This window comes from Schistocerca americana, chromosome 3 (genome assembly GCF_021461395.2).
Source record: "Schistocerca americana isolate TAMUIC-IGC-003095 chromosome 3, iqSchAmer2.1, whole genome shotgun sequence".
Taxonomy (NCBI): domain Eukaryota; kingdom Metazoa; phylum Arthropoda; class Insecta; order Orthoptera; family Acrididae; genus Schistocerca; species Schistocerca americana.
In genome coordinates, this window is record NC_060121.1 from 316,703,740 (window position 1) to 316,724,231 (window position 20,492).

General features: G+C 43.6%; 1 protein-coding gene and 1 pseudogene across 1 annotated transcript in view; both read right to left on the minus strand.

Moving 5' to 3' along the window:
* Positions 1 to 9,271, minus strand: part of LOC124605804 (serine-rich adhesin for platelets-like) — a 378,387-nt gene extending 369,116 nt beyond the window's left edge. Inside the window, exon 1 of the mRNA XM_047137707.1 lies at positions 9,031 to 9,271. The gene's annotated coding sequence lies outside the window, so the exon portion shown is untranslated. The remainder of the gene's footprint in view (positions 1 to 9,030) is intronic.
* Positions 882 to 999, minus strand: LOC124608628 (annotated as a pseudogene).
* Positions 9,272 to 20,492: the final 11,221 nt, after the last annotated feature.

Here is a 20,492-nt window from a genome sequence, read left to right on the forward strand (position 1 = left end):
AGTATTTTCCGCCACACACCGTCACGTAGCTCACGGAGTATTGATGAAAATGTTTAGGGATATCAAGAAAACTTAAATCAAGACGAAAGGCATTCCTCAAGAATACGGGTCCCAGGCTTAACTACAGAACCATCTCATTCAACAGATACTACACAGCAGAATACAACATTTGATTTCTTGTCTTCTGTTTTGAGTGGAACGTGACCGACTACAACACTTAAGGAAGGGAACACAATAATGTAACAACCAATGTCTTCCCACTTGAAACACCTACCAGATAAATTATGAGTCTCTCAGTATTTTTGATTTTCTTATGGTTTGTGAAATTTTTGCTAGTGAAGAGAAATGATATTTTTTCATGATAAAAGTCTTAAAAATCATTTCAATTGCTGATAACATAGTGCAATACCACTAAAAAATGATGACAGTCGCATTTGCCTCATAAACATTTAGAGTATTCCTCTGCAAGAGAAGACATTATTTCTCTTTCGTTCTCTTGTGACACTATCGTAGTGTGCAGTTTCTCAAGCTGTTTGGGGAAAATGTTTCAGGCACCCAAGGTTATCTGTTAAAATTGTTGTTATATAACGGTAAATATTTTTCGATTACTTTTTATTAGGTAGTAAGTTAATCTCATTGATTATGGGATACTTAATTCATATCTAAACTAAAACTCCTCCCGAACAGGCCATGAAGGCCCAACGGTACTGACCGGCCGCCGTGTCACCCTCAGCCCACAGGCGTCACTGGATGCGGATATGGAGGGGCGTGTGATCAGCATACCGCTCTCCCGGCCGTATGTCAGTTTCCGAGGCCGGAGCCGCTACTTGTCAGTCAAGTAGCTCCTCAGTTTGCCTCACAAGGGCTGGGTGCACCCCGCTGGCCAACAGCGCTCGGCAGACAGGATGGTCACCCATCCAAGTGCTAGCCCAGCCCGACAGCGCTTAACTTCGTTGATCTGACGGGAACCGGTGTTACCACAGAGGCAAGGCCGTTGGCACTAATTCATATCTAACCCCAGAGCAAAACATTTGTAACATAAATGAATTTATTTTTGATATAAATGAGTCTTTTGTTGAATTATAAACAGAAAATACTTCTTTATTACACAGTAATTACGTGTCCCTTTGCTTATATTTCCTTACTCTCTTCCTCCCGCACCATAAAACGCAATTTTTTCTCCAATGAAATGCCTGTTGTATGTTTCGGTGAAGTGACCAATAGATGCCTCTCAGCATATTGGTGTTCCGGCGGCACTGATGCCGTCTTTCTACCATTATGACGTTTCGATTAAAGAGCTCACTTTGTTTCTGTTGACAGTACGTAAAATCTTAGGACAAGAAATAGCCAGAATTATTCAAAAGTGTTACTTGATGCTCATCAAACAGCCTAACTTCTTGAACGTTTCCATCATGCTGGCTATACCAGAAATATAACGTGGGTCCTCTTTGTTACTTCAGAACTTAATAACAACATACCTGAATGATAACCAACACTCCACCGCAACTACAATAATTTTGATTAGCAGTTGGAATCAAACTTTTTTTAAATGTCAAGTACAAAAGCCATGCTTTCTTTGAATTTCCCTTCAGACAGTCGAGGAAGCTTATAGCATTCGCTAAGGCCTTCATGAGCCGTTTCATAAGATCCAACTTAATGCATAGCGGTGATAATAGATTTTTTTTTTAATTCACGAGACTCTTGCGCAAAAAAAGAACCAAAGAGCTTGTCACGGTAGTTACGATATATAAAATGAATCAGAACTCCACCGACAAAACGTCGGAGGTTGTTCAGGGATATTTTTAGAGTATTTTGGTGTAAGAGACGCGTGGTCCCCGGTAATTACATTTAGTTTGATTCCTTGCCCCTAGTATCGGTATCACATCAAAAAAATCTGCACAGCAGTGCAAATGTCCGCGGTATGAGATAGTGTCTTGTTTGGAAACGAACTTGTTCCATTCACTCACGGTAATTGCTGTTGACAACAGTAGGGCGTATTTTACTCTTGGTTCTCAAGCTTGCATTCAGTACTGCTCGGTCCCGTTGCGGGTTTGTTTTTCCAGCAGTGTTTGCTGTACGTTAAAAGCGAACACAGCAGTATGCATACGTTTACTAATGAAGACTCGGCCGATAGGCATATCGTCTACGGGTTGACTGAATGTAATGGTGAAGCGTCACGTCGACGCTATACTGAGCTGTTGCTGCAGCGACGGCAACCACATCACAGAGTTTAACACCTGTACATAGGCGCCCGAGAATAACAGGATCCTTTGGCGTTACTACTGTTTGGTGACTGCGTATTACAGGCTTTCTTGGTGGTGTGTAAGTCATTTCACAGAAACAAAGACAATTCTGGTAACAAATCCGAATAATTCAATAATTCGTAATTACGTTATTATTCTGGATCGAGCCACCGGAAACCACAGATACCTTATATACCCCAAAATAGCCAGAAGATATCCATGAACGACCACCGAATTTTTGTCGATGGAGTTCTGGTTCACCCTGTACACTAAATAAATCAATCTCAGCTACCAAATCTCAACTTCATATTATTATTAAGTGAAATAGCACATGCCGGCCGGAGTGGCCGAGCGGTTCTAGGCGCTACAGTCCGGAACCGCGTGACCGCTGCGATCGCAGGTTCGAATCCCGCCTCTGGCATGGATGTGTGTGATGTCCTTAGGTTAGTTAGGTTTAAGTAGTTCTAAGTTCTAGGGGACTGATGACCTCAGAAGTTAAGTCCCATAATGCTCAGAGCCATTTGAAATAGCACATGAGTCTTACATCATTAACATCGCAAATTATGCATTTTTGAAAAAAAATTGAATTTTAATTATAAAAAAAGTGGAGAGTAAAGAGATGTTTTGCTGTGGTATCTAGATTTAACGCAATAAAGAACATGAAAATCAGCAACTGACATTGAAAAAGTGTTTTTCAGCTTTCATCTGTGTTATTAAAAATACAACTGGGCAATAAAACAAGTCTTAGACACGCTGAAACATTTACAGCAAGTTGAAACCTCCATCTTTGCTGTGTTTAGAGCATACACCGTCCGCTCATATTTTTTTTAGGGTTTCGTAAGGTAGCAAGTTGGTGGTTGTGCCGAATATAAGTTCTACGGTCCCCCGGCGCTGGAAAAAAACTTAAGCTTCTAAGCCAATGCAGTCAAAAGAAATGGTCATTTATGTCACATGTTTTGATACAAGCAAAAAAACTAATCAAAACTTTCATTTCTGCTTGACCTAGTCATGAAATTCGGCAAGAAGCAAGGTTTTTCATAGTAGTAGTAAAGGAAAAGATCCGAACATTGTTAATTTGTAATTATGTCACATAAAAATGTTTGTTTGCCATTTGTTGACCGCCTGTCTATCTATCAAACCGTCTGTTGAGACTCCCTTCTTCTCGGGAACGGGTAGTCGTATGATGTTGAATTTTATACGTAATACTAAGGTCTACTGTTCCTTGGCGGTGTGAAAAATTTAAGCTTCTAAGTTAATGCAAACAAAAGATATGGCCCTTTGTATCACGTTTTTTGAAACTCGCAGACTCATTCAACAAAACCTGTAGATGAACTGTCTGTATACGTAACTAATGACAAACCACTCGTTGTCCGGGTCAGGATAAATGGCATGGGAGAAGGCACGAGCACCATTCTAGACATGGGATGCATACAGACGAATGTCTCATAGAGGATGTTATGAATGGAGTTATCCTATTAGTAATGTATCCTGGTCGCTGTGCGTGGCAGTGGGTGAGTGTGGTTGGCAAAAATCGGCGAAATACGTAGTAATAAATGGTCTTAGGTAAAACTAAATATTACGAGGACTGTTCAAAAAGTAAGGTGACTTTTCAAATTGCGCGGGCACGTAGATTCGATTACCGACCTTTTTTTTTTGTTATGTTGGTACACATGTCCCGAACATATGTTCACAGTTTCACGTGTATAGCATACTTCGTTTGTTTTTGACAGATAGAAAGGTTAGCCGTGTTTTAGTGCGCTCAGCGATTTTCGATTATCATAAAAAATGGAGCAAAGAATTTGAATCAAATTTTATGTGAAAAATGGAATCGAGTGCTCTAAAACAGTATAAATGTTGGCAGTGGCATACAGTGAGTCTGCTCTAAGTAAAAAAATGTTTACAAGTGGGACAAGCTCTTCCAAGAAGGGAGAGACCATGCCAAAGGCGAACCTCGCTCTGGACGCCCCATCACGTCAACAATAGGTGAAAACGTCAGAGCTACGAAGAAAATTGTTTTCGAAAATCGTCGAATTAGCGTAAGAGCAGTTGCTGAGGATTTTGGCATATCGGTCGGCTCGGAATGTTTTTGATGTTTTAGGCATGAAACGTGTGTTAGCGAAGTTTGTTCCAAAACTTCTCAACTTTGATCAGAGGAACAGTCACATTAGCATCGCTTAGGAGCTCTTGAATGACGTCAATGTTGATCTTGATTTTCACAAAAGGGTCATAACTAGTGACGAAACATGGGTTTACTGTTATTATGGCGTCGAAACCAAAGCCCAATCGTCCCAATGGAAGCATCCCGGAGAACCAAGACCGAAAAAAGCACACCAAGTTCGATCAAATGCCGAAGTTTTGCTCGTTGTTTTTTTCGATTACCGTGGCATAGTGCATTATGAATTTTTTCCTCAAAGTCGTACGGTCAATAAGGAGTATTACTTTGACGTTATGCGCCGTTTGCGAGAAGCGATACTCAAAGTTCGTCCGGAATTGTGGATAAACAATTCATGGCTTTTGAATCATGACAATGCCACTGTTCATTCATCGTTCCTTGTGCGAGATTTTTTGGCCAAAACAACACGTCAACCATGCCTCAGTCAACACATTCACCGGATTTGCCCCCCTACGACTTTTTCCTGTTCCCAAAACTGAAGAGACCTATGAAAGGACGAAGATTTTCAACGACTGAGGAAATAAAACTGTATCACTGGAAGTACTCAAGGCTATACCAAAAAGTTGCTTATGAGAAGTGCTTCGTGGACTGGAAGAAGAGTTGACACAAGTGTGTTGTATCTGAGGAGGATTACTTTGATGGTGAAACATGAATATTGATGATTAAATAAATATTGTTTCATAAAAATATATAGTCGCTTTTTGAACACATCTCGTATATGACTTACGAATTTTACTGTATACTTGCAAAAGTTTTTATTATTTCATTCACGATACAATGTAAGGGTGATAAAGAGTCCTCAACGTGTTTCATCCGTACTATCGGAGGTGGAAGTGGGTGATTGTGGTTGGCAGATATCTCAATATAATATGCAATGTGGAACACTTAGTCCTCTTAGAAAAGGCTACATTGTCTGACATGAACTTTACCGCTTTAGTGTATATACTCGCTTACACAATCCTCGCCCGGTTCCATCAGTACTGGCATTAACGTTACTTTACGGAGACATATTTAACCGCGGGTAACACCAGGGGGCCAATGCGAAGTGATTGCCTAAAACGCGCTAAATTGTGAAAAAGATTATACTCACGAAGTATAACAAAAATTTTTATTTGAAGTGACTGTAGTGTACGGTTCGATAATTCATTTGTTATTTACGAGCATTTTTATCTCTGAGTCTATCTGGACTTTTTTCTTTGTATCTGTGTAATCAAAGCATGAATGACGAAAAAGCGCTGACAGATTAAAAACTGATCTACGAATATTTGATATTACACGTCGTTATTAAAGTCTGAATGACGAAACCGTGGAAACATCGTCTTACGTCGGACGAATGAAACAATAAACGCGTTTTCACATGTACGGTGAAGTTAGTAAGTCACAGAGTACATAGCTTTTCCTAAGAGTATTTATTTCTCCAGATGTTTGCTTGTCACAGTCACCCACTGCCACGCACCGCGACCAAGCTCCCTTAGGACCACCATGAGACTAAGGGCTACATAGCACCAGAACCGTGACTGGGTGGCAGTGGGTGGTCATGGACCAGTCAGTACACACACACACACACACACACACACACACACACAAACCTCGGGACTAGTGCAGCAGGGGATACAACCCGTCGGCTTTGAACAATGACGTCACAAGTCGCCAGAGATGATGTATTACAGAGATGAAAGAGCTGAGGAGAATGTTGAGAAACAAAGAAATGCGAGAGAGATAAACATTGATCTTGTGAAAAGCATAAGTGTTTTTTGACTTTTTTAAAAAAAAATCTCACGAGATAGAATAAACTGATCCTACTTTATTAAGCAATATCTTGTCAAAAGCCGAGAAGCGATTGTTCTTAATGTTCTAGCTCCCTTCAGTACGTAATAAGTGTTTTTTGACTTTAAAAAAAATCTCACGAGATAGAATAAACTGATCCTACTTTATTAAGCAATAGTGTTTTTTTGGCTTTTTTTAAAAAAAAATTCACGAGATAGAATAAACTGATCCTACTTTATTAAGCAATAGTGTTTTTTTGGCTTTTTTTAAAAAAATCTCACCAGATAGAATAAACTGATCCTACTTTATTAAGCAATAGCTTGTCAAAAGCCGAGAAGCGATTCTTCTAGTGTTGTAGCTGCCTTCAGTAGCTGATAAGCGTTTTTTGGCTTTAAAAAAAAAAGAATCTCACGAGATAGAATAAACTGATCCTACTTTATTAAGCAATCAGTAAAAAAACGAAATTGAAACATAACAGCAAAAGCTTATTAGAACACAGAACTGCTTTATTATCTATGCCTCGAAGTGAAGACATTAAGATCTATGACTAAGGAATGACGTCATTGTTCAAAGCCGACGGGTTGTATCCCCTGCTGCACTAGACCCCAAACCTCTTATACTGTATGTAGATGTAGGCTAGATTAAGCTCGCACAGAACGTTCAGAACTCGAGTTCTACTAGGGATGGCATTTATTGCTAAAACAACCGGTTTCCTGTTGTATCGTTTTTTTTTTCTTCATGTCGTTTTAATCTAAGTGCTACAACCGCACAAAGTAACCGGTTTCTAAAGTAACAGATTTTATGTCTTTTATTCCTACTATTTCATGTAATGAACGCAGAAATCGAAAAATTTTCGCTCACTCAGTTGCAAGACACACAGAGTCAAAATATTAAATTAAATGGGCAAATTAAAGAAAACGTAGTCCCTTCACCGTTCACTGCTTTTCTTGAACACTCATTAAGTGGTTGAATACTACAAAAAAAATCACTAGTGTTCTCCTAGTAATGGAAATGTCGTGTGGCTAGGGCCTCCCGTCGGGTAGACCGTTCGCCTGTTGCAGGTCTTTCGATTTGACGCCACTTCGGCGACCTGCGTGTCGATGGGGATGAAATGATGATGATTAGGACAACACAACACCCAGTCCCTGAGCGGAGAAAATTTCCGACCCAGCCGGGAATCGAACCCGGGCCCTTAGGATTGACAGTCTGTCACGCTGACCACTCAGCTACCGGGGCGGACCTCTCCTAGTGATTGTAATTTTTTTGAAATTCGAAGTTGCAATCGGGGATCACACCGCTCTTTGGGCAATATGAAAAATAATCGGTGCTAAAAGGTGAAAACTGGCGATGAAGGGTTCTATTTTTCGTGTTATTTATCCGTTTTGAAGGGCTACAAGCAGATAATCGCAGCAGATCGGCTACTTGCACGTACACGCTTTACGCCTCGATGCACAGCAACAGGAACAGTATTGCAATTCTGTCAAACGAAGACATGATTCGAGACCGTGGATGTTATATGAAATAAATTGTTGGTATTGTACAGCAACCAGTCAAAAATTGATTTTAGGTTACTTTCATCTACATCTACATGGATACTCTGCAAATCACATTTAAGTGCCTGGCAGAGGGTTCATCGAACCACCTTCACAATTCTCTATTATTCCAATCTCGTACAACGCGCGGGAAGAATGAACACCTATATCTTTCCGTATGAGCTCTGATTTCCCTTATTTTATCGTGGTGATCGTTCCTCCCTATGTAAGTCGGTGTCAACAAAATATTTTCGCATTCGGAGGAGAAAGTTGGTGATTGGAATTTCGTGAGAAGATTCCGTCGCAACGAAAAACGCCTTTCTTTTAATGATGTCCATCCCAAATCCTGTATCATTTCTGTGACAGTCTCTCCCATATTTCGCGATAATACAAAACGTGCTGCCTTTCTTTAAACTTTTTCGATGTACTGCGTAAGTCCTATCTGGTAAGGATCCCACACCGCGCAGCAGTATTCTAAAAGAGGACGGACAAGCGTAGTGTAGGCAGTCTCCTTAGTAGGTCTGTTACATTTTCTAAGTGTCCTGCCAATAAAACTTTATTTAAAAAGTACCGTTAGCGGTTTCGAATTTTTCACAATTCGTCATCAGACTGTTTTTTCATGAATGAAATGTGAAACATTTCGAAACTGGTAACAGTACTTTCTAAATAAAGTAGCCGTAAAATCAACTTGTGGCTGGTTGCCGTACACCATCAACGATTTGTAGGAACATTATTGGCTCAGCAGTGCTGTACCAAGTCTTATGTCACGTTTTTGTTTGCTCGTTCCTGTCGGCACTGATATTAAAATAGCACTGGTGGCGTTTTCCCATTTAGTATAATACCGCAATATTTCAAAGCAATGTAAATTTTACGAATAAAAATTACTGCTTTTTTTAAAAAAAGAATTACTTAAAAACGAAAAATTTTAGCACTGGTGCTAATTGATATTTCGATTTTTTAGTCGGTTATTAGTAAAAAATAAAAACGTCCGTTATAACCGAGACCAAACAAATACCGGCAATTCACAACTAAGATACCGGTATCGGTTTTAGCTGACTGACTTTTCCCGTCCCTAAGTCCCACTCGCACTCGTCCGATTTTTCATCCGGACGAGTGTGAGAGGAGGGGAACGGTAACAGCCGAGAGAGCGGCACGTACGCTGGACGAGCATGGAGCCCGGAGACCGATTGTCTGGCGCTCGTGTTTTTTCGCTCCCACGCTGCGGCCGCCGGCCAGCACAAAGGGTCGCACCGGAAGGAAGCCTGCGACGCCAGCTGCGCTCGTGTCGCGTCCAGTAGCCGCACGCCGTACTCACCGTTCAGCGCTCGCTCGCAGTGCTCCCAGACGGCCATGGCGCTCGCCCCAGCGTCGCTAGGCAACCCCGCAATAGCCGAGACGCCGGCAGTCGCGTCCGGACGAGAACTGAAAGGAACACGAAACGCCAGCCGGCGGACTCCGCACAACGGTACACGCGGGCGACGTAGGTCAGAGCGCGGCGCGAGGAGGAGGTACGGATGCTGGACTGGCTGGACTGCGCCTACCCCGGGCACCCTCTGGAGTCACGGCCGACTGACTGCCGCCGCCGCGCCAGCCCGGGGCGGCCAGGAGACGCGCTCGGCCGAGCGCCGGCGCGCGCATGCGCAGTGCGCGCATTCCTCGCCGCTCCTGGGAGCCGCGCGGCACACTTCGCCGTGGGGCACGGCTGGCGGAAGGCACCTGCCCGAGGGAAAGTCGAGGCGGTCTCCTCCACTCCTCTGCCCGCTTTTATAAGTAAGGCACATCGTACCGCGCCGAGTGTCTCATTCATCTGTGGACGAGGCGGCTGTTTCTTGCGGAGTAGCACCGTGGATCTGAGAAACACTGCGAATGCCAACAGGACCTACAGCTAATGAGCGGTGCCAGCTGGTCCTTGCGTACTCTGAGCTGACAAAAGTTGTAGGATACCTCCTACTATCACGTCGCACCTCCTTTTTCCCGGCGAAGTGCAGCAACTCGATGCGTCATGTCGTTCTGAGTCCCCTGCAGAAACATTGAGAAAAGCTGTCGCTATAGCCACTCATAATCGCGAAATAGTTGCGAGTGCAGGATTTTGTCCACGAACTGACCTCTCGATTGCGTCCCAGAAATGTCCGATTGGATTCGTGTCGGGCGATATGGGTGGCCAAAACATTCACTCGAACTGTCCAGAATGTTCTTCAAATCAATCGCGAACAATTGTAACCCAGTGACATGGACCATCAATGATCGGTTCAGCTGGACATAAGGATCCAGTCTATTCTACGTAAACACTGCTCACGCTCTTATGGATCCACCACCAGCTTGCACAATGCCATGTAGACAACTTGGGTCCATGCCTTCGTGGGGTATGTGCCACACTCAAACCCTACCATCAGCTATTAGTAGGATACCTCCAACTATCGCGTTCCAAGATGCTACTCCAGGCGGGTGTAAAAGGAATGTGCGCAACGGAAAATAATAAACGCTAAAATGAATATTTGGCCCTGTCTGACTACCCCCTGAAGCAGATATTAGGATCTCTTAATTCTATAAATCACAATCTAAACGTAAATGAATGATGAAGGCAACTAACTCTACTAAATGATAAACGTTATTCCTGTTTATATACTTACTGTAGATAAAAAACACTTATATTACAAACTTTACATTTCCTAAATACACTACTGGCCATTAAAATTGCTATACCACGAAGATGACGTGCTACAGACGCGAAATTTAACCGACAGGAAGAAGATGCTGTGATACGTAAAGGATGAGCTTTTCAGAGCATTCACACAAGGTTGGCGCCGGCGGCGACACCTACAACGTGCTGACATGAGGAAAGTTTCCAACCGATTTCTCATACACAAACAGTAGTTGATCGGTGTTGCCTGGTGAAACGTTGTTGTGATGCCTCGTGTAAGGAGGAGAAATGCGTACCATCAAGTTTCCGACTTTGTTAAAGGTCGGATTGTAGCCTATCGCGATTGCGGTTTATCGTATCGCGACATTGCTGCTAGCGTTGGTCGAGATCCAATGACTGTTGGCAGAATATGGAATCGGTGGGTTCAGGAGGGTAATACGGAACGCCGTGCTGGATCCCAACGGCCTCGTATCACTAGCAATCGAGATGACAGGCATCTTATCCGCATGGCTGTAACGGATCGTGCAGCCACGTCTCGATCCCTGAGTCAACACATAGGGACATTTGCAAAACAACAACCATCTGCACGAACAGTTCGACGACGTTTGCAGCAGCATGGACAATCAGCTCGTAGACCATGGCTGCGGTTACCCTTGACGCTGCATCACAGACAGGAGCGCCTGCGACGGTGTACTCAACGATGAACCTGGGTGCACGAATGACAAAACGTCATTTTTTCGGATGAATCCAGGTTCTGTTTACAGCTTCATGATGGTCGCATCCGTGTTTGGCGACATCGCGGTGAACGCACATTGGAAGCGTGTATTCGTCATCGCCATACTGGCGTATCTCCAGCGTGATGGTATGGGGTGCCATTACACGTCTCGGTCACCTCTTGTTCGCATTGACGGCACTTTGAACAGTGGACGTTACATTTCAGATGTATTACGACCCGTGGCTCTACCCTTCATTGGATCCCTGCGAAACCCTGCATTTCAGTAGGATAATGCACGACCGCGTGTTGCAGGTCCTGTACGGGCCTTTGTGGATACAGAAAATGTTCGACTGCTGCCCTGACCAGCACATTCTCCAGATCTCTCATAATTGAAAACGTCTTATCAATGGTGGCCGAGCAACTGGCTCGTCACAATACGCCAGTCACTACTCTTGATGAACTGTGGTATCGTGTTGAAGCTCCATGGGCAGCTGTACCTGTACACGCCATCCAAGCTCTGTTTGACTCAATGCCCAGGCGTATCAAGGCCGTTATTACGGCCAGAGGTGGTTGTTCTGGGTACTGATTTCTCAGGATCTATGCACCCAAATTGCGTGAAAACGTAATCACATGTCAGTTCTAGTATAACATATCTGTCCAATGAATACCCGTTTATCATCTGCATTTCTTGTTGGTGTAGCAATTTAATGGCCAGTAGTGTAAAATTAATAATCAGTTGCCCAACTCTGCCCTATATTATGACTACGCGGTCTGATATCAATAACGCGAAATGACTGACACTGTCCACGTACCAAACACTAGAAGACACCACTTTCAAAGATGATCTACAGTGGTGTGGAACCTGAGTGGAAATAAACTAATGTGATCACAGCTGTTTAGCTTTTATAGCCCTAATAAGCCGAAGCAATTTGCGATGTCACCGTATGCACTGCGTCCGGTACGTTGAAGTGATGGTTCTCGTACTCGTCTGCAACGATTCAGGAACTCCAGCCACAAGTAAACTCTTTCAAACACTAGGACGGCAGAAGGGGGTCCTCTGACTAGTATACTCTAGTACTGTCTTCTCCTCTCTGTGTTCTACAGACGAGAAACGGGAACTCCCAGCCACAAGGACGCAGTTCAGATAACGTCTCAACGTAAGTATAGGCAGAGGAAGTGCTTTCAATTACTGAACGCTGCATACGCAACGACGACTTCCAACCCAGAGGTGAAGTCCAGAATCGTATAGGTTCGCAACAGTACAGTGTCTAACTGTTCTAACTATAAACTCTCCTGAGAGCAAAGACAGCAAGTCCGTCTGCACCAACAAAGCAGATATCGAGCGGCCGTCACACACGGGTGCTCGCAACGGAAGACCTCGTGTCTCCACCGCTGGCTTCCCAGCAAGCCTCAGCTCCCCACCATCGTAATTCCGAAAACGAATCATATTCCTGGAATCACGGAATATTCTCCCTCTCTAGAGATTCTTCCGAACGCCGACCAACCATATTTTAGTCTTTTGTCGTCCAGCGCGGAAAGTTTGCGAGGAAAAACCTATACTCGCACAATGGTACGTTTCTGAGTAAAATTCCTTGTGTCTTTGAGCTCAGGTGTCGAGACTGTCCGCCTTGGCACTTCCTGTGTGGAGCTGAACCACCACACTTGTGTGGGGCTTACACCCAGGGTTTGAGTTCTGCCTGCCGTTTCATTTCCACTGTCGTTCCCACCTCTACTTGTATAGGCAATCATTCATTACTCCATTCTAATAATAAAGACGCTGCGTCACTTTTCATGAAATAAGCGTTAACAATTATTTACAAGGCGTACGTGACAATGTCAGTCTCCTTTATATATTCATATATACAATGTACAACCTATCACATTATACCTAATTGTGTTTGTTGACTACGGCAAAGTATGTGGATGCGTGCTTGTAACGTGCGACATCATAGCCACCTTACAACGTCGTACCTCCTTTTGCCCGGCGACGTCCAGCAACTCGATGTGGCTTGTAGTCAACAAGTCGTTCTAAGTCTCCTGAAGGAAAATTGAGAAATGCTACATCTATATCTACATCTACATTTATACTCCGCAAGCAACCCAACGGCGAGTGGCGGAGGGCACTTTACGTGCCACTGTCATTACCTCCCTTTCCTGTTCCAGTCGCGTATGGTCTGCGGGAAGAACGACGGCCGGAAAGCCTCCGTGCGCGCTCGAATCTCTCTAATTTTACATTCGTCATCTCCTCGGGAGGTATAAGTAGGGGGAAGCAATATACTCGATACCTCATCCAGAAACGCACCCTCTCCAAACCTGGGCAGCAAGCTACACCGCGATACAGAGCGCCTCTCTTGCAGAGTCTGCCACTTGAGTTTGCTAAACATCACCGTAACGCTATCACGGTTACCAAATAACCCTGTGACGAAACGCGCCGCTCTTCTTTGGATCTTCTCTATCTCCTCCGTCAACCCGACCTGGTACGAATCCTACACTGATGAGCAATACTCAAGTATAGGTCGAACGAGTGTTTTGTAAGCCACCTCCTTTGATGATGGACTACATTTTCTAAGGGCTCTCCCAATGAATCTCAACCTGGCACCCGCCTTACCAACAATTAATTTTACATGATCAATCCAAAAAATGGTTCAAATGGCTCTGAGCACTATGGGACTCAACTGCTGAGGTCATTAGTCCCCTAGAACAACTTAGAACTAGTTAAACCTAACTAACCTAAGGACATCACAAACATCCATGCCCGAGGCAGGATTCGAACCTGCGACCGTAGCGGTCTTGCGGTTCCAGACTGCAGCGCCTTTAACCGCACGGCCAATTCGGCCGGCTGATCAATCCACTTCAAATCGTTCCGTGCGCATATTCCCAGATATTTTACAGATGTAACTGCTACCAGTGTTTATTCCGCTATCATATAATCATACAATAAAGGATCTTTCTTTCTATGTATTCACAATACATTACATTTGCCTATGTTAAGGGGCAGTTGCCATTCCCTGCGCCAAGTGCCTATCCGCTGCAGATCTTCCTGGATTTCGCTGCAATTTTATAATGCTGCAACTACTCTGTATACTTCAGCATCACCCGCGAAAAGCCGCATGGAACTTCCGACACTATCTACTAGGTCATTTATATATACTGCGAAAAGCAATGGGCCGGCCGGAGTGGCCGAGCGGTTCTAGGCGCTACAATCTGGAACCGCGCGACCGCTACGGTCGTAGGTTCGAATTCTGCCTCGGGCATGGATGTGTGTGATGTCCTTAGGTTAGTTAGGTTTAAGCAGTTCTAAGTTCTAGGGGACTGATGACCTGAGAAGTTAAGTCCCATCGTGCTCAGAGCCATTTGAACCATTTTGAAAAGCAATGGTCCCATAACACTCCCCTGTGGCACGCCAGAGGTTACTTTAACGTCTGTAGACGTCTCTCTATTGAGAACAACATGCTGTGTTCTGTTTGCTAAAAACTCTTCAATCCAGCCACATAGCTGGTGTGATATTCCGTAGGATGTCACTATAGCCACTCATAACTGCGAAAGAGTTGCCAGTGCAGGATTTTGTCCACGAACTGACCTCTCTATTACGTCCCAGAAATGTTCGATTGGATTCGTGGCGAGCAATATGGGTGGCCAAATCATTCAGGCGAACTGTCCAGAATATTCTTCAAATCAAACGCGAACAATTGTAACCCAGTGACATGGAGCATTGTCATGCACAAACGGCTGAAAATTGTCTGCAGGTAGCCGAGCGTAACCATTCCAGTCAGTGATTGGTTCAGTTGGACCAAAGGATCCAGTCCACTCCACGTAAACACTGCCCATGCCAGCCGGCCGAAGTGGTCGAGCGGTTCTAGGCGCTACAGTCTGGAAACACGCGGCCGCTACGGTCGCAGGTTCGAATCCTGCCTTGGGCATGGATGTGTGTGATGTCCTTAGGTTAGTTAGGTTTAAGTAGTTCTAAGTTCTAGGGGACTGATAACCTCAGAAGTTAAGTCCCATAGTGCTCAGAGCCATTTGATCCAACTGCCCACGCCATTATGGATCCACCATCAGCTTGCACAGTGCCATGTTGACAATTTGGGTCCATGGCTTCGTGGGGTATGTGCCACATTCAAACCCTATCATCAGCTCTCACCATCTGAAATCGGGACTCGTCTGATTGGGACAAGCTTTTCCATCCGTCTAGGGTCCAACCGAGTTGCTCACGAGCGCAAGAGAGGCGCTGCAGGCGATATCGTGCTGTTACCAAAGGCACTCGTGTCGATCGTCTGCTGCTATACCTCATTAACACCAAATTTCGCCGCACTTTCCTAACAGATACGTTCGTCACACGTCCCACACAGATTTCTGCGGTTATTTCTTGCAGTGTTGCTTCTCTGTTAGCACTGACAACTCTACACGAACGCTTCTGCTCTCGGTCGTTAAGTGAAGGCCATCGGCCACTGTGTTGTCCGTTGTGAGAGGTAATGCCTGAAATTTGGTATTCTTGCCACACTCTTGACACTGTAGATCACGGAATATTGAATTCCGTAACGATTTCCGAAGTGGAACGTTCCATGCGTCTAGCTCCATCTAGCTTCCACGTTCAAAGACTGTTAATTCGCGCCGTGCGGCCACAATCACGTCGAAGCCTTGTCACGTGAATGACAGCTCCGCCAATGCACTGCCCTTTTATAACCTGTGTAGGTGATGCTAACGCCATCTGTGTATGCGCGTGTCGCTATCCCATGACTAGTTACCTCAATGTGTACACAGAATTACTCTTCCTGTAATTTGATTTGCATTATCTGCATAATATGCAGTGAGGCTGTTTACATCAAAATAACAGAAATTCAATGAAGACTTTATAAGATAGTTAACATCAATTGCTGTCTCCCAACAGCCTGTTCGATGAGGTCCATAAACCTGTTTCCTATTATCTTTTCAGGATCAAAATATCTTACAACTATAGGGAACATCTTTCTGCTTTTGTGGTTGGACACATCGGTGGTAACAGAGAAAAAATCGCTTTATTTAGCTGGATCTTTCAAAACTTCAAGGAAGTTCTGAACAATTGTTGGAGCCGAAACCCTTTAACAGCTGCTCCTGCCCTAGTTCGACCACATGTCATCATCTCAGCCAAATGGGTCTGTTTATAAATAATTTTTCTGCTCCCAGTCACGATTTTCTTTTATTCAGATTTCACACGACGCATTTCGGGAAATGATTCCCAGTTTCACGTATGTTTTCTTTTTGTACTATGCCATTTTTACGTGATGTTTTCGATGCGTAAAATTCTGCTGTGTTTTGTTGACTTTCCTGCAATGTATAAAAAACGCACAATTTTAGTTAGTTATCGATTTTTATATATACCGGGCGATCAAAAAGTCTGTATAAATTTGAAAACTGAATAAATCACGGAATAATGTAGATAGAGAGGTACAAATTGACACACACGTGCTTGGAATGACATGGGGTTTTATTAGAACCAAAAAAATACAAAAGTTCAAAAAATGTCCGACAGATGGTGCTTTATCTGATCAGAATAGAATTAATTACCATAACAAAGTAAGACAAAGCCAAGATGATGTTCTTTACAGAAAAAGCTCAATATGTCCACCATCATTCCTCAACAATAGCTGTAGTCGAGGAAAAATGTTGTGAACAGCATCGTAAAGCATGTCCGGAGTTATGGTGAGGCATTGGCGTCGGATGTTGTCTTTCAGCATCCCTAGAGATGTCGGTCGATCACGATACACTTGCGACTTCAGGTAACCCCAAAGCCAATAGTCGCACGGACTGAGGACTGGGGACCTGGGAGGCCAAGCATGGCGAAAGTGTCGGCTGAGCACACGATCATCACCAAACGACGCGCGCAATATGGGGTGGTTCTAATAAAACCACATGTCATTCCAAAAATGTGTGTCAATTTTTACCTCTCTATCTACATTATTCCGTTGTTTATTACGTTTTCAAATTTATACTGACTTTATGATCACCCGGTATATAATTAGTGGCGAAATATGGAAGGACTTGTACTTACAGTTTTCTTCCGGTCCATTTGTGAAGAGTCTTACATTTGTCAAACATCACACACAACTTTCACTGCACAGTATGCATCGATGATAACTTACATAAATGAACTCTTAGAAAGGAGTTTTTAGATGTAGTCAACAAAGATAATGTTACAGGTTTTCCACAGAGTATGGTATGCTTTTGTACAGAAGGTATTTATCTCCGCAATATGGATCATAATTTGTTTACATCTAAAACACCTTTGAACCAAGAAAACATAAAACAAGAAATAAGTATAGTGAAACAGAGAGCAGTTGCTAATAATTATACTGCTTCCATCGTTGATACAGTCCTAGACAAAATGAAGGAAGACCCAAACACAAACAGCACCACAGAGAAAAAAACAAAAACGAATATATATTTACCACCCCATAATCTGACGATATATCACAGAACATTCCAAATATTTTCAAAAAACCACAAAGTAAAAGTTGGGTTTTCTACATTAAATAAACTACAACAAAAAGTAATTAATACATAATCAATATATATTATAAAAGTAACTGTACAATGTGTACGCCGCTAAAACTCAGAAACGAGTCCCAGTACGATCAAGGAGTTATATGGAATGATAGCCCTCTATCTCCCATGCATGTAGGACGTTCCCGCCGGCCGATGTGGCCGAGCGGTTCTACGCGCTTCAGTCTGGAACCGCGCGGCCGCTACGGTCGCAGGTTCGAATCCTGCCTCGGGCATGGATGTGTGTGATGTCCTTAGGTTAGTTAGGTTTAATTAGTTCTAAGTTCTAGGGGACTGATGACCTCAGATCTTAAATCCCATAGTGCTCAGAGCCATTTGCACCATTTTTAGGAGGTTCCTGTTTTTATCTGAAGGGAGTGCTTTTGAAGATATGAGGGCTGGGAAGTTTCCCCCTCTAGAAATTTCTAGAACATTCCAGAACATTCGATAGTATTCGAGAACATTCTGGAGTATTCTAGAGCATTCCACAACATTCCAGAATGTTCCGGAATGTTCCACAATGATCCGGGATGTTCTGTAATGTTCGGGAATAATCTGGAATATCCGGGAAGATTCCAGAATTTTCGGGAACATCCCGGAAGAATCCAGATCATTCTGGAACATTCCAGAACACTCTCGAATGTTGTGGAATGTTCTGGAACGTTGTGGACCATCCGAAGCCTGTTTGGTACGTTCTGGACTTCGCCGCTGTTGGGGCTACCTATTGGTATATAGAGCAAGACCCGTTGTGGTTTAGAACGACAGTTTCTAATTAGTGACGAAGTAAAGAACCGGATAAGTAGTGCGGCGAGTGACTAAAAGCAAACAGTGAAGTGTGAGCAGTCAAAGTGATACAGCGACCAAATATAAATCAAAAACAAAGTGTGAAATGTGTGTAAAGTGTACTTTATGTATTTGTTAATAAAAAATTTTTTATTTATATTTTAGACAATGCCTAAAAGAGGAGTAGTAGTAATCTATACATACTATGTATTGTGTACTATGTTGTGTGTTTTCCACATCTCCTCCTAAACCACTGGACTGGTTTAAACCAAACTTGGTACACATATGCCTCAAGGTCAGGTGACGATTACTGTGAGGATAAGAACCGGCTAAACGGGTGGGAGGGTGAAAAAGAAGCGTAGCCTGTGACACGTGAATTCTCAGACTTTATTCATCCAGTATTTGAAAATGAGAGCACTTAGCGACTTGCATAATTTCAAACCCTTACAAAATATTTTCTCGCTGAAAATCCCTAAAAAATAATGAAAGGAAAAATGTTTATAACTTACTACTTTTCCGCTGTTCATGCAGTAGAAGTACCGCATGAGGACCGACGTTATAATTTATTGATTCTTTACGACTAACTTTGTGCAAGACACATTTTGCAGATAGTGTACACATATACCACTGAATGTAAGTGCAAAATTATATTATTGTAATACACGTAATGCAGGAGATATGACGCCATAAACAATGAGATATTACAGGGTGTTTCAAAAATGACCGGTATATTTGAATCGGTAATAAAATCTAAACGAGCAGCGATAGAAATACACCGTTTGTTGCAATATACTTAGGACAACAGTACATTTTCGGGCAGACAAACTTTCGAAATTACAGTAGTTACAATTGTCAACAACAGATGGCGCTGCGGTCTGGGAAACTCTATAGTACGATATTTTCCACATATCCACCATGCGTAGCAATAATATGGCGTAGTCTCTGAATGAAATTACCCGAAACCTTTGACAACGTGTCTGGCGGAATGGCTTCACATGCAGATGAAATGTACTGCTTCAGCTGTTCAACTGTTTCTGGATTCTGGCGGTACACCAGGTCTTTCAAGTGTCCCCACAGAAAGAAGTCACAGGGGTTCATGTCTGGCGAATAGGGAGGCCAATCCACGCCGCCTCCTGTATGTTTCGGATAGCCCAAAGCAATCACACGATCATCGAAATATTCATTCAGGAAATTAAAGACGTCGGCCATGCGATGTGGCCGGGCACCATCTTGCATAAACCACGAGGTGTTCGCAGTGTCGTCTAAGGCAGTTTGTACCGCCACAAATTCACGAAGAATGTCCAGATAGCGTGATGCAGTAATCGTTTCGGATCTGAAAAATGGGCCAATGATTCCTTTGGAAGAAATGGCGGCCCAGACCAGTACTTTTTGAGGATGCAGGGACGATGGGACTGCAACATGGGGCTTTTCGGTTCCCCATATGCGCCAGTTCTGTTTATTGACGAAGCCGTCCAGGTAAAAATAAGCTTCGTCAGTAAACCAAATGCTGCCCACATGCATATCGCCGTCATCAATCCTGTGCACTATATCGTTAGCGAATGTCTCTCATGCAGCAATGGTAGCGGCGCTGAGGGGTTGCCGCGTTTGAATTTTGTATGGATAGAGGTGTAAACTCTGGCGCATGAGACGATACGTGGACGTTGGCGTCATTTGGACCGCGGCTGCAACACGGCGAACGGGAACCCGAGGCCGCTGTTGGATCACCTGCTGCACTAGCTGCGCGTGGCCCTCTGTGGTTGCCGTACGTGGTCGCCCTACCTTTCCAGCACGTTCATCCGTCACGTTCCCAGTCCGTTGAAATTTTTCAAACAGATCCTTTATTGTATCGCTTTTCGGTCCTTTGGTTACATTAAACCTCCGTTGAAAACTTCGTCTTGTTGCAACAACACTGTGTTCTAGGCGGTGGAATTCCAACACCAGAAAAATCCTCTGTTCTAAGGAATAACCATGTTGTCCACAGCACACTTGCACGTTGTGAACAGCACACGCTTACAGCAGAAAGACGACGTACAGAATGGCGCACCCACAGACTGCGTTGTCTTCTATATCTTTCACATCACTTGCAGCGGCATCTGTTGTTGAAAATTGTAACTACTGT